Below are 5,948 nucleotides of genomic sequence, written 5' to 3' on the forward strand. Positions count from 1 at the left end.
GCTGGCCGCACGTGACCCCTCCCTTCCTTTCCCTCTCCCCTGCTCAGGTCCCCTCCCAGCTCTTGCCCCGCCCCACTGGCCAGCCAGGCCCTCGAGGACTGGCAGTTTGGGGGCGGGGCCTCGTGCTCCACCCTACGGCTGAGGAGGCGGGGCCACTGAGTGCCGTAAAGTAGGAGGAGCCTGGGCGAACGCAGGCACCTCAGGCCCTCCTCTCCTTTTCTTCCGTCACGTGAGGGGCGGTCGGCTGATGGGCTTTGCCACGCCCAGTTCCTCTTTTCTGTGTAAGTTACTGTGGAGTAACTGGAAAAGGAGGACGGAAGGGAGGTTTTGTTTCCCTGTGTGGGTGACTGGGCCCCCGAGGCGTAGGGGCGCTGTTACCCTAGGCCCTGCTTCCCTAGGCCTCGCAAGGTACGTGCTCTCGTAATCTAGGGATTATGCATGTTTCCATCTTTCTGGAACTCTACCCAGCTCCCTCTCCCTGAGACTTTCTGGGTTTTAAGAACTTGTTAGATTTGCAGCCCCTGAAGGGCCGATCAGTAGAAAAAATGTGAGGGTGCTACAACCGTTGCTTTGTAAAGCACACGGATAGCTGGCGATCTAGCCCCGCTTCCCCTAGGCCCTGCAGCCCAGCCGGTCGGTGAGGTGGGGGGAAGCCTTCCTAAAACGTGATGCTGGGGCACCTGGGTGGCTCAGTCGGTTGAGCGTCCGACTTCAGCCCAGGTCATGATCACATGGTTTGTGGGTTCGAGCCCCGCGTCGGGCTCTGTGCTGACGGTTAGCTCAGAGCCTGGAGGCTGCTTCAGATTCTGTGTCTCCCTCTCTCTCTCTGACCCTCCCCTGCTCACACTGTCTCTCTTTCTCTCTCAGAAATAAATAAAACATTTAAAAAAAAACAAAACAGGTGATGCTGCTAGCCAGTACTCTGGTCTTTTTTTTTTTTTTAATCCTTATTTAATTTTGAGAGTGAGACAGAGAGAGTGTGAACAGGGGAGGGGCAGACACAGAATCTGAAACAGGCTCCAGGCTCTGAGCTGTCCGCACAGAGCCTGACGCGGGGCTTGAACCCACGAACTGTGAGAACTGTGAGGTCATGAGACTTAACCGATTGAGCCACCCAGGGCACCCCCGCCGGTACTCTGGTCTTAACCGCATCCTGACACTGTGGTGTAGCCTAGAGGCCCTCTAGTTGAATGGGATGCTGTTTTAGTTTTTAAAAGCAGGGTCGAACCACCACAGTGTATCCTGTAAATAACCAAGCAAAAAAAAAAAAAAAAAAAATCTGAACTCACCATCATTATCCCATCATAACAAAGTCAAGTTTGTGTGGCAGGGCCATAAAGCAAGCATAAAATTAGAGTATGGTCTCTAGCCACAATAAAATTCAACTAGAAATAACAAAAAGATCAAAAATCCGCAAGCATGGGAAACTAAACAACATAATTCTAAGACTCTATGTCAAAGAGGACGTCAGTGGAAACTTAAAAATAGTTTGAACTATGGTGCGTCTGAGTGGGTCAGTCCGCTGAGCTCCCGACTTAAGCTCAGGTCATGATTTCACAGTTCATGGTCTCAAGTCCCATGTCCAGCTCAGGCTGGCAGCTCAGAGCCTGGAACCTGCTTCAGATTCTGTCTCCCGCGCTCTCTGCCCCTCCCCCGCTCATGCTCTGTCTCTCTCAAAAATAAACACTAAACATTTTTTTAAAATATAGTTTGAACTAAAAGAAGATGAACATACAACATAGCAGAATGAAGTATTTACAGAGAGGTCTGTAGCTTTAAATGCATATATTTGAAAAGAAGAGTTTTAAAATCAGTAATGTAAGTTCACATCTGGGGGTAAAAGTATATGAGCAATGTGGAGGTGAGCAGGGTGGGGTATGGGAACTATACTTCCTTCTCAACTTTGTGGTGAACTTAAAACTTCTCTAAAGTGAAAAACAAAAAAATACTAAGCCCTCACAGGGATGCTTTATCTTCAGTAAAGACGCCATGACAACTCAATGGAGAAAGGACCGTCTCTTCCACAAACGGTGCTGGGAAAACTGGATATCCACTTACAAATGAGTACAGTTGGACCCTTATCTTATACCATATAGAGAAATTCACTCAAAATGGGCTTAAGACTTAACACTATAAAGCTCCTAGGAGAAAACAGAGGAAAATCTTTTAGACTTGGCAATGTTTTCTTGAATATGACACCAAAAGCAACAGAAATGACAGGGATAGGACTGGCAACAAAAGATAGAGAGGGGCGCCTGGGTGGCTTAGTCGGTTAAGTGTCCGACTTTTGCTTAGGTCATGATCTCGCGGTGCGTGGGTTCGAGCCCCGCGTGGGGCTCTGTGCTGACTGCCAGCTCAGAGCCTGGAGCCTGTTTCGGTCTGTGACTCCCTCTCTCTCTGACCCTCCCCTGCTCACGCTGTCTCTCTCTCTCTCCTAGAAATAAATAAATAAATAAATAAATAAATAAATAAAAGATAGACAAATGGGATTGTATCAAACTTAAAAACTTTTATGCATCAAAAGACACAACAGAATGCAAAGGAAACCAATGGAAAGGGAGAAAATATTTGCAAATCATACAGCTGATAAGGTATTGAGACTATATAAATTACTCCTACAATTAAACATATATTCTTAATGTTAGAATATACGAAGAATGACTACAACTCAATAACAAAAAAAATCAAATAACACGATTAAACAATGGGCAAAGGACTTGAGCAAATATTTCTCCAAAGACGATATACAAATGCCCTATAAGCATATGAAAAGATGCTCAACATCACTAATCAGAGAAATGCAAATCAAAACTACGTGATAGCATCTCACATCCATTAGGATGGCTACTATTTTTTAAGTTTATTTTGAGAGAGTGTGTGTGTGCAAGGGAAGGGCAGAGAGAGAGAGAGGAGAGAAATTACCCCAAGCAGGCTTCACACTGTCAGCATGTAACCCACTGCTCAAGCTCACAGTGTGGTCATGACCTGAGCTCAAACCAAGAGTCGACCCTTAACCCCGACTGAGCCACCTAGGCACCCCAGGGTGGCTACTATTAAAAATAACAATAATAATAATAATAAGTATGGGTGAGGATGTGGAGAAATTGGAACCTTTATGCACTGTCAGTGGAATTACAGAATGGCAAGGCCCCTTATGGAAAACAGTATGGAGGTTCTTTAAAAAATTGAGACTAGAACTGTCATGATCTAGCAATCCCACTTCTGGCTATATATCCAAAAGAATTGAAAGGAGGGTCTCAAAGAAGTATTTCCATATTCATGTCCATAGAACATATGAGCACTCGTGTTCATTCGTAATATCCAAGAGGTAGAAGCAACCCAAATGTTCACAGACAGATAAATGGAATATTAATCAGTCTTAAAAAGGAATAAAATCCTGTCATACCTTACAACATAGAGGAGCCTTGAGGACACTATGCTAAGTGAAACAGGCCATACACAAAAAGATAAATATAGTATGATTCCACTCATATGAAGTATCTAGTCAAATTCATAGACACAGAAAGTAGAATGCTGGTTACCAGAAACTGAGAGAAGGGGGAAAGAGGGGTTACTATTTAATGGATATAGAGTTTCAGATTTGCCAGATGAAAATGTTCTGGAGGTCTGTTTCACAATGTGAATATACTTACCACTACCAAACTGCACACTTAAAAATGGTTAAGATGGTAAATTTTATGTTTTTATACCATGATAAAAAAATTAAACTCTGAGAGTAGAAGGAAGGAAAACAAAGAGAAGAACAGAAGTCAATGGAATAGATATAAGCAAGCAATGGAGAAGATCAAGAAATCCAATAGTTGGTTCTTTGAAAAGACTAAGGAAGTTGATAAGCAATGCTAATCAAGAAAATAAGAGAAACCACAAACAGTATTTGGAATGGAAAAAAGACATCACTTCAGATCCTACAGGCATCAAAAGGATAACAGGGAAATACATGAACAACTTTTATGCCAGTAAGTTCAACGACTTAGGGGAAATGGACATGTTCCATTAAAACAACTTTCTGGGGGCGCCTTAGTGGTTCAATCGGTTAAGCATCCGACTTCTGCTCAAGTCATGATCTCATGGTTTGTGGATTCGAGCCCCGTGTCCGGCTCTGTGCTGACAGCTCAGAGCCTGGAGCCTGTTTCAGATTCTGTCTCCCTCTCTCTCTTACCCTCCCCTGCTCATGCTCTCTCTCTCTTTGTCAGAAACAAATAAAAAACATTTAAAAACAAAAAAACAACTTTCTGAAATGAACGTAAGAGGAAATACAAAATCTGAATAGTCCTACATCACTGAAATCGAACACAAAATTTAATATCTTCCCACACCCTAAAATTTATCTAGGCTGCAGACTTCTGTTGAGTTCTACAAAAATGTAAGAAACAATACCAAGCTTTCTACACAAACTTTTAAAGAGAATACAGGAGGAGACAACACTTGCCAGCTCCTTTTCTGAGTCCAGCGTAACCCTGATACCAAAATCTGACAAGGACATTACAGGAAACAAAACTGCATATCACGTCTTTCATAAACTTAGCTGCAAAAAAAACCCTAAACAAAGTTTATAAAGCAGAAATTTCTGTATAAACCATGATCTGTGAGTTAGCCCTACACTATGGTTAAATGTATTCCTTGGTGTACCTCTAAAATTCCCATTTAGTGGAGTGGAACAACATCTTTATACATGTTTTAAAGCTCACCTCTGTTATTGTTGACACTCAAATCGGCATTAAAATATAGAAAAATGGGCGCCTGGGTGGCTGACTCGGTTAAGTGTCTGCCTCTTGGTTTCAGCTCAGGTCATGATCTCACAGTCTGTGGGATTGAGCCCCCGTTCGGGCTCTGCACTGACAGCACGCAGCCTGCTTGGGGTTCTCTCCTTCTCTCTCTGCCCTGCCCCTCCACCACACTCTTACTCAAAATAAATAAATAAACTTTAATAAAATATAGAAAATATATGTAATGAAACAAAAACAAATGGAACTTTTAATCTAAACCTGCAAAGAAAGTGAGGCGAAAGAGAGGGAAGCTAAGGAGAGGGGATGTGTTCTATGTTTTCCCTTTCTAGGTAATTTTTTGTTTTTTTGTCTTTTTTTAAAAAAAAATCTCCATCAAATCTGAGTATTTACAGAAGCCAGATATTTGGATTCTGGGATGCACACATTTGTTCATTAAACATACAGTTATTGAGTGCTCACTAAATGACAGGTGTTTTAGGCTGTGGAGATAGAACCAATTAGAAAATAATAATAATAATTAATAATAATAATAAGGTTCTTGTCCCCAAGCGCCTATGTTCTAGTGCAAAAAGTGGTCAATAAACAAGTAATTAAATATAATATTTTTGGTTAGAAGAAAGCACTAAAAAGAAATAAACATGGGGACATGAGTGGCAAAGAGCTATTTAAAAAAAATTTTTTTTTAACGTTTTATTTCTTTCTGAGAGAGAGAGACAGCGTGAGCAGGGGAGGGTCAGAGAGAGAGGGAGACACAAAATCTGAAACAGGTTCCAGGCCCTGAGCTAGCTGTCAGCACAGAGCCCAACACGGGGCTTGAAGCCACGAACCATGAAATCATAACCTGAGCTGAAGTCGGCCGCCTAACTGACTGAGCCACCCAGGCGCCCCATGAGCTATTTTTTAGGTAGGGCGGTAGGAAAGTGACATTTAAGCTGAAATCTGAAAGGAGGAGTCACCTATTAGAAGAACTGAAGGAAGAGATCCATTCCAGACAGAAAGTGCTATAGTTATGAACTAGGAAAAAGCTTAGTGCTTTCCAGGAATGGAAAGACTGCGTAGCTGAAGCCTAGTGAATGACAGGGACAGTAGTCAAGATGAAAGCAGTTAAGGGACAGTTGAGTATAATAAGGAGATTTATAGATGTTGCTCTCATCTCTAGATCCAAGGAAGGTTGTAGGGTCAGAATTTTAAAGGAGCATT

The sequence above is a fragment of the Hyaena hyaena genome, unplaced genomic scaffold (genome assembly GCF_003009895.1).
Source record: "Hyaena hyaena isolate Hyena2069 unplaced genomic scaffold, ASM300989v1 scaffold_73, whole genome shotgun sequence".
NCBI lineage: Eukaryota > Metazoa > Chordata > Mammalia > Carnivora > Hyaenidae > Hyaena > Hyaena hyaena.